This window comes from Mustela erminea, chromosome 9 (genome assembly GCF_009829155.1).
Source record: "Mustela erminea isolate mMusErm1 chromosome 9, mMusErm1.Pri, whole genome shotgun sequence".
NCBI lineage: Eukaryota > Metazoa > Chordata > Mammalia > Carnivora > Mustelidae > Mustela > Mustela erminea.
In genome coordinates this window covers 27,310,217-27,320,298 of record NC_045622.1, presented here as the reverse complement: position 1 = coordinate 27,320,298, position 10,082 = coordinate 27,310,217, and positions in this window count along the sequence as shown.

Sequence of the window (10,082 nt, the reverse complement as noted above, 5' to 3'; positions counted from 1 at the left end):
TGAGTATTAATGGTAACGAACAATTAAGTCATTGTATTTACTCATCTGTTTATTCAACAGATACTTACTGAATACCAACTATGAGCCAAATAGTCTTTTAAATGCTGTGATGCAATGATGAATAAAATATTATCCTAACCTTTGTGGACCTCATTTCTTCTGGGAAAGACAGAAAGTATTTAAGTAAATATGTAATAACTTGTCAGTTAGTGATAACTGTTACGAGGAGACATAAAATAGCCTAAAGGAGATAGACCAAGCAGAGATGTGTATGTTGTGAAGGAGGAAGCCATAAAGGTATTAGAAAAGAGCACTCCAGATAGCTGAAATAGCTGGTGCAAAGGTCCTGAGGTAAGCACATGGTTGGGTGTTGGAGAAATAGCACAGAAGTCAAGCTAGATCTGTCTGAGTAAGACAGAGAGGTAGCAGATGAAATCACAGAGATAGCCAGGGCCTGGTTTTGTAGACCTTATAAATGTGATTCTAAAAAATCTATTTATTTATTTATTTATTTTTGCCTAAGTGGGTTGAGAAATCACTGGAAGTTTGTAAACTAGGAATGACATGCTCTGATTCACATTTTTAAAGCAACATTTTTGGATGCTATGTGAAGAGTAGATTATAAGAAAGGAAGGGAGGAAGAAGAAAGGCTGGTTGGAAGACTATTGCAGTCATCCTGGCTAGACATGTCTGTGGCTTCTCCTGGGTGCCATCTGTGAAGATAATGAGAAACACTGGATCTAGGATTCAGGTTTAAGAAAAGTCTGGTAGCATTTGCTGACGTGTTGGTATGCCAGAGAAAGACTAATCAAGAAATCAAAAATGCCTCCAACTGTCCTTTTGGAACAACTGGAAGATGGATGATATACTCTGTGTGTGTGTGTGTGTGTGTGTACGTGTGCACATGCGTCCATGTGCATGCGTGATGCATTTGAGGTTTCTTTTGGACAACCAGATGTCAAGTTGCTGAATATATGAGTCTAGAGCTTCGGGGGAAATTGGAGCTGGAGACACAAATTTGGCAGCCATCAGGATATAGAGGAGATTTAAAGACAGAGTCTGAAAAAAAAAAATCACTAGGAAGAAATTACAGCTAGAAAAGAAAAGAGATGGGGAACAAGGGCATCATCAAGTAAAGGAGAATGAGAATCAGCTGCCACTGAGGTCGGAAGGGAACAGAGAGGGACAGAAACCAAATCAAAAATGTGTTTCAGAGAAGCAGTGATCACCTGGGTCAAATGTTGCCAAAAGGTGTAACAAGATTCAGGTTGAGGCTGGACAGGTATGATTGTGGGGGAGGATTTGTTTTTAAAAGGAAGAGTACTGAAGTGCAGTTTGAATAGTGAAGCAGTAAGGAAAAATCCTGGTATATTTTAAAGAAACAACAGCTGAAGAGGAAGCTGAGACAATAGAATTACTTCAGTGAGTTTTGCCACATCTTTATGAGAAATAAGTAGTAGCTGGAGGAGGCAGTGAGAACAAGGGACAGATTTTTGAAGATGAGAAATATTGGCATGTCTGTGGTCTGAGGAGGGACTCAGGAGAGAGCAGGGAAGGTCATGCAGGAGATAGCCGGAAGAGTTGTAAAACCAGGATTTGAGCCTAAAGGGGCAAATAAGGGATGGATTTTACGGCTCCAGGAAAGATGCCTCCAAATAGAAAGAGGGGTATCTTACTCACTGGGAGAAGAGAAAAAAATAGAGTGTGTATGTACAGAGGAAGGCTCATCTCCTAGTCAGGATTCCTTAGAAGGGAAGAACTGCTGATGCTTCATTTGGGTAGTGCAGGTGCAGGGTAGCATGGATGAGGAGAGGGGAAGTGCAACGATAAGAGACCTCAAAAACAAAACAAGAGGATGTTTTACCATACTGGCTACCATTTCCCAGTGAGCCCAGCAGGGAGGAGGCAAAGCAGGTCAGTTAGCAGTTGCTGCTGCTCACCATGTGGGCTTTCTCTAGATGGTTTACATGGAAGAACTATGCCTTGAGATAGTCCATGGGAGATAGAGAAGAGGGGAGTCATTTTCCCAGCTGCATTTCATCCCCTGCTTTCCATTAGTTAAAGTGTTCTGTGTAGTGTAATGTCTCCTGTGCCTCTGGGTTGTATTATCTGATCTCTTTGGCAGCCACTTGGGATATGGAATCCTACACCATTCAGTGCGGTGTTTCACCCAAGTTTGGAAGTGTTACTAGTAGTTATGAACTACAGAAGGGGGCGGGGCTGTGTGGCAGTGGCTGGGGAACGAGTCTTGGTAGGATGTAGGAGCGCAGCAGTAGAGACAGGAAAGTTGCCTATCCAATATATTAATCTTATTCCCTACAATATGGGACCTCTACTGTACGTGCATGTATGCGTGTGTGTGTTGGGAGAAAATGACACTCTCAAGGTTATAGCCAACTGAGAGCTCTTGCAACATTTAAGCAAAGAGGGTTAATGATATAAAGAACAGTGCTGATGCTGCAGTACCTGGCCCTGAGCCTGCAGCTGATGTCCATCATCTCTCTCCTCTGCCAGCAGTTCTACATTTCTTTCATTCTTGGAAAGCAGTTAGGTGGGTCAGCATTACATGTCTGGTAGGGTGATCCAGACTGATCCCATGGGTATCTAAACCAAGTGTTTCCCTCTACTTTTCAGTTTGTGGTTGCTATAATCACTCCTTGACAGTTATTATCAAGTCTGGAAGTTCTAAGAGACACCCAGTGAAGTAACTGCTCATTTGCCTTATCATTTATTAATAATTCTAGCTCCTCATGACAAATAAGACCTATTAATCCCACCAGTTACATTAACTCCTTCTTTGCCTGTTTATCCATTCACATGAGAAGCCCGAATTAACAAGGTGACAGTTGTAGCTTCTAGTTCAGTGGAACATTTAATGTATCCCCTGGCAGCCTTCTCTACACCCTGTGAGCTGGGACTTCCACTTCAGGATAGCTCAAGGTTAATGAAACAAAAAGCTGAAACTCCGTGACTGAGCTGCTAGGTGTGACTGTGAGATGGACCATTTCTACTTCCAATCTTATTTCCTATACCCTTGCATTCTAGCTTTTGGAAATGCAGAACCATGTACTGGTGGCTGGTTGAACACACATGCTAAGTCCTAGAGACATAAGCCAAGCTGCTGTTCCCCAGCTGAGACTTCAATGGGCAGCTGCTCACTTTAGTTCAGGCTGGCTGCTTTGAGGTAATGGTATTGATAAGAACAGTGGACATTGTGCTCACAGGACTATTGTCAAATGTGTCCTTCAGTGTGAAGCACTGTGCTAATGAGGTATTCTGTAAGCCCTCGATGGTCATAATGGTAGAGGCACACATACATATCAGTATTTATTCTCAAAAAGGCAAATTTATGTTCCTTCATGATCCATCAGTCCAGTGAAATAGATTCTGCTGAATGGCTGGTGGGTACTCCAAGGAATAGTGTCGCATGTTCATTTCTGCTACTCTCAGTGACATTACCCAGAAAGGTCTTGGTGAAGACAAGCTTAGATTGTTCAATGCATTCAGGATCTCATCTCTGCCACGATAGCACACTGGCCATGTATCCGGTAGCTGAGAGAAGCTGACTGACATCTGCTAAAAAGTCACCATTTTCACCTGGTTATTGAGCAGCTACTCCACAATGCAAACTGCCTACAGAGCACTGACATGAGACAAAAAAGACCTCCACACTTTGTCCTACCCCAAGAGATCCAACCACATAATTCTTCCTCAGATCTCCTCATCTGTATTATCCTGGTCTTACTCCTTTCAAGCCACTGGTGGATCAGTCAAGCCATTTTGTCAGAAGTCAGTCTATATCTTTTCTTCTCCCACTATATAAGATGGATGATTAGATCTGTCCCAAAAGGATTTGCTTTTACTACTGTCCATCACCCCCTCGAGACCATAAGGCAGTAGTTAATTTCCTTTTAGTGTTAACATTTTGTGCTGACACATCTGGGAGTCAGGTCAAATTTCTTTCCTTTTTAGTCAGTTGGTCAAAGGAAACTGCTTATCTCAGAAGGAGGTTTTGAGCATAGCTAGAGGGAAAGGAGGATAGCAAATGCAGACAACATATGTTCCCATAACGTATTTTTACTTTCTGGATCTGTTTGAACTTATTCTCAAATGTGCTTCTTCCATTCCATGATGGATATCTGATCAGCCTGCCCAGCTTAATAGTTTACTGGGTGTGACAGATTGTGTTATTGTTAAGAAATCACTCTCCAACTCCACCTCCATACATCCCGGTTCCACTGAAGTTTTATCTTCCTGTGTGACTTTCTTTGACCTCTGGGTAAGCAGAATATAGTTTCCTGCCCCTCGCCTTTAGTTTTATGGCTTTCTATGGCCAGTACGATGCTAGCAGATGTAACACAAGAAAATATTGAAATGTGCCTCTATGTTTGGGCTTACCCTCTTGCTCCATCAGCATTACAGGTTACAGTCATTCTTTCTCTATAATCAAGTGCTCAGAATCTACTCTGACCCAGTGTTTCACTAGAAGCTGTTATTCAATTTGAAAATTGTTCTCTGATAGAGAAGTCACGGCTTTACACCAGAAATTTGGCTGTCTTCTCTATGACTTCCATTGAAGTTCAGCAAGAAATTCATATAGTATCCTTATCCATTATGGGTCTTCTAGCACCTGAATTATATGGCCCAGGGGGAAGACCAGCATGTACTAAAATCTGAAAACTACTGAAACCCCTTTTATCCGTGACAGTCTATGGATGACTCGTAAATACTCTGAAGAAATATTCCCAAATCATGTATATTTTACTTTCAAAATCCAAAGAGAACAACCGAATGTTATGCCTCTTATTTGGTTGAAGGAAGTATGAAATGCAGCAATTTGTAGTTTACAATGTCACAGCATATCCTGGACCACAGGATAGCTGAGATATTCTTTGATATGCCATGCTTCTGATTTTCTTTAATTATTTATTTCTTTTTTATATGATTTGTGCATGCATTTGAGTGTATACATATACATACATACACATGCATATATAAATAGAGAAATCAAAACATATATATTACATGTGTAGATGGATGTGTGTGTGTGTGTGTGTGTTACGCACACATATCTTACTTAGAGCAGTGCTACTCTAAATACGATCCTCAAACTGCTGTAAATTTAAGAACTATTGGATGACCCAAAAGATAAATTAACCAATCTAGAAGATAACTTCATAAGTCCAGAAAGTGAGAGTGATTGGATCATTTTATATATCACTGTGACGGACATTTCTACAACATGTAAGTTTTTGGTTCTGTGTTTTACAAAACTACCGGTTTATGAATAATTAGAAATTAAAGGCAAAACAAAAAGAAAACAAAGGCTTTTTTTTTTTTTAAAGATTTTATTTATTTATTTGACAGACAGAGATCACAAGTAGGCAGAGAGGCAGGCAGAGAAAGAGGAAGGGAAGCAGGCTCCCTGCCGAGCAGAGAGCCCGACGCAGGGCTTGATCCTAGGACCCTGAGATCATGACCCAAGCCGAAGGTAGAGGCTTTAACCCACTGAGCAACCCAGGCACCCCCAAAGCAAAGGCTTTTTAAGCTGACTTTTGCCACAGATAATACGAGAAGCATGTCTCTAGGGTCCTCTGTGTGACTCCTTGTTCACAAGCTTGATACTTCACAGGATGTCAGGACAATGGATGTCTCTGTGAGCTGACTGTATCGTGATATACAGCATGCTATTTAACAGAAGCAGAACAGTAAGGTATACTGCTTTCCTTGCCATGTAAAGGATAGCTGCTTTTGATCCTTTTCATGCATTTTCCAAATTATTACCCACATACCAAGTGGCAGAAATTGCGTTAATCGTCTCAGGAAAGATGACACATGAGACAGCTGGGATTTGACTACCATCTCAGTAAGTTATCTTTTATTCTGCAACCTTCTGCCACAATCCATTTTTCAGGGTCAAGCAGATTAAAAGGTATGAGAGTGACTAGCACCCTTGCATCCTTTTATGTCTTCAGTTGTGATATGAATATATCTATTTTCTCAAGGAATGCAGTATTTCTTCTTGGCAATGGGTTGGGGAGGAATGATGGGGAAACCATTTCAGATGTTTCCATTTAATAGCGCATACCATAATACCACAGATAAGGAAACCATATCAAAGGTTCTGCTAGATGCTAACAATTCTAGAAATATTTATTTCCACACTGCATAAAGAGGGCTTTCCTTAAAGCTTTTTTGGGGGAAAAAATGAATTGGAGAAGTAGTTACTGAAGGTACTTAAAACAGAGTAGCGGGGGTATTTTTGATGGAGACACAGCCTTGTCTTTAATCAGGGAATTCCAGAGAACAAGCTTGGATCTGATAAGGAGGTAAGGGGCTATGAATTCCTATTGTGGCAGTTACTATCAATCTGCTACTTGCTCTCTCTCTCTGGAGTAGTATGCTAGTCTCCTGTCCTTCTGTGTTAGTTACCCTTAAAACACCATGCTCTATGAGCTACTTCTCTATACTGTGGGTTAAGGCAGGCTTACTGCCTATTGCAGCAGTTACATTTACCTTGTTTATGATGGTTATGTGCTTCTATGAGGCTTTTGTCACTTCATCTTCCCATTATTGATGTTGATAGGGAAAAAGCCAGTTGAAAGGTAGCAACACTCACAATCTACAATAGCCTTGAGAAGATATTATGACTTAGCTTCTCAGCAATGTCCATGCACCCATCACCAATGTATTCCTTACTGCCTAGCGAAGTATCTGTCTTCCTGACCCTCCACTGGAAGTGTAGTCAGATGGTAGGATCTACAGCCACACATAATTAATTCACCCCAACATCTTATCTCCCTGTGTCCTTACTTCTTTAAAACTGATATATCGACATATTTTTGTGAAAGTTGTTATTGAGTCCAGGTTTCCAGAAGCTAATCCAGCCATCACAGTAGGTTTTATTCCAGAAGACTTTGTCAAAATATTGACTACTGAATTGTGGGAGAATAGCCTTAGTTTAGTGAATTTTCCACTAACATCCTTGATTGTTTATCAGTCTTGTTCTTATACCTTCAAGATCTACTACTCTAGTGTGTGTTCCTAAGATTACTGCCATACACATTGCCAGATTCTGAAGGCCTTTTGGTATGTGGACTACATCCTTCTAGAGAAAAGTTGTCTCCCTGTTTTTCTTTAGTATGTGCTTTTATTACCAGTCTGGAGAACACAATGAGGAGTTATCTTAATGGGAAGTAAAAGCATCCAATGAAACTCATTCTTTATACAAGATTATCTTTCCCAGTAAAGGTAGGATATGTTTTTGTAAGGAGAAAGGGAATTGTTTTCCTCTTAATTTTCCTGTAAAGAATGTTCAGGAAACAATGTGAATTCAGTATTTTTAGGTTTATGTGTAAAAATGCCTTATCTGGCATCTCTAGACCCCATCTCTTACTGTCACAGCACTGATGTTGTCACAGCACTAACAGTGGAAGATTTCTGTGGCTGCAAGTTTAGTCTTCTTTACACCTTTGTTACTTAACATTCAGACTTAGGGTCTGATTTTCAACTTAGTCTATTCTGAGACTTCAGAATATAAGAGTCTCTTTTAAAGCTACCAAAGAAACCCTCTAGTTTTAGGACCTACTATGTGCTAAGATATTGTCCTCAGCCTGTTATTTTTTTCAAAGTCTCTAGCAGCATCACAATCATCCACCTACTCCACAAGACTTGTAATGCTCATGGTTCCCATTACATGTGACCTTGAAATGTGCCCTTCCAATGCCTTGAGTTGTAACTTCATTTTATCCCAATCAACAGCAATAAAAGCTCAGATCAATCGCAAAGCTACTGCATACCAGAGTGTATCATCCCAGTAACTACAAGCAATAAAACCTACATTGCTTCCAGACAGGTAGACATTCCAAATCAGAAACAATCTGAAGGACATGCTTTGCAGATTTCACTTGCAGTATCAATTGCCTTTGTCTGGTATTCCTAGACAACAGAACCTGAATTAAGCATTAAGAAAGTGGTGGCTTTCTATTTAAGTGTTACAAACCCAGGTCAGTGAGGGAAAGGTAAAGGAAAGTGAAATGAGGAGAGATGCAAAGAAATGGAAATAATGCTTTACTGAGCTGGCTTCCATTTTGCAATGAAGCAGGAGAAAGAGACAGCCTGTTATTTAACAGGTGAATTGGCTCAGCATGTGGCACTTCTTGGATTGTTTACAAGGAAAAATTCAGTGGAATAGCCTTAAAGAAAAAAGAAAGAGCACTGAAAAAATAGGACTTGGGAGGTCCATGGGTCTTGCTGGCACGATCCAAATCAAACTTAGTCCCAGTTTCATTTTTGAGTCACCTGGTAACAGTTGAAGGTCAGCCTGAAATATTCCTGGAGACAACCCTGGATTCTTTGGCTGAGATCTGAAGCCCACCCCCCACCCCTTTGCTTTCCCTAGGGGGGCCTTATGTTACTCTTCATTTCCCCTCCACAACTCAAGATAAGAGCCTTATAAGAAAACACCGGGGCAGAGGGCAGAAGCAAAGAATGAATGAATGTATATATATGTGTGTGTGTGTACACACACACACACACACACACACACACACACATATGTTTAGAGCTGAAATCATGTTATATCAGGCCACCATTATCATGGAGTTTTGTATGTATAGTTGTATATTTATCGCAACTTTATAAGATATGCAGACAGAGTTTCTTGACCACGATGCAATATATCAACCTAATACATTCTCAATTACCTCTCACCATGTATTTGGTAACATAAAACATATTTCTATGTAACTCATGAATTAAAAAAAATAAGTCACAGTAGGTCTATAAAATACCAAAAATGAGTGACAAAGAAAACTTTATATATCCCAATTGCAGGTTACAGCTAAAGTAGTAATTGGAGGAAACTTTATAGCTTTAAATGCAATTTTATAGCTTTAAACACACAAATTTAAAAAATAAGAAAATCTGAAACCTGAGTTATTCATTGATGAGTTATGAATTCAATCACAAATCTGCACTAGAAAAATAAAACACAGAACAAATGAAGGAAATAATAAAAATAAAAATAAAAGTAAACATGATTAATACAGAAAAACTTAAATAAGGTTACAGAGATTTTCAACAAAACCAAAAGCTGATTCTATAAATTATAATAACACAACAGAAAACTTACTGCAAAACATCAAGAAAGAGGGACAGTAGAAATAGAAAATTCTGAACCTCTAATACCTTGCTAAAGCCTTAGTTAAAATTTGAATAAATCATAGGTTACTAGTTTCAATGTTAAATAATGAGAAATTTCAAGTAGAGTGATTGTAAATACAACTGTTTTTTAGCTAGCTGGTGTAAGGCTTTTAAAAATTTATATATATATAATTATAAATTTTAATATATATTTATATATAATATACAATATTATTTCACAAATATTTAATGAATATATATTAATATATAATATATAATGTTATATATATTATTTTATTTTGACATGAAATTGCTTTTCTTGGTTAGTTTATTTATAAGAAATTCTCCTAAGAGATTCTCACCAAATGGTTCATCTTTATAACTTCAATTTTATGATCAGTAGAATGTTTATTTCAGTTGTCAGTTATGAGAAATCTTATTGACTCTATTGGTGTTTGTTACAAAGGTTGAATTTACTCATAAATCTTGTAATGCATGTATACTGATTAACTGTTCAAAGACCTTTAAGAATTAAATGTATATGATTTTCTTGGACTTAGAAAAAGTCATTTGCATGTTATTTCTGCATGCATATATCTAGTAAAAATAAATTTTCATGAGAAGATTAAGTTTTAAAATAGTATATACAAATGTGGATCTTCCAAGACAACATAGATGGGTAAAAGTGACATACTTACAGGTGCAGTTAGGACAATACTATGTACAACTATTTCCACCACTAAAAAAAGAAAAATATGAAGCATAGAGAAATAATAAAAAAAAATTGACTACAGAAGAAGTAGAAAATGTGAATATACCAATAATGTGAAGGAATTGGGTTGGTAGTCTAAATTTTCTCCCTAAAAAGGCATCAGTTGTAGATAATTTTATAGATATCACCAAATCCGCAAGAAAGAGATAATCTCTGTCTTTTAAGA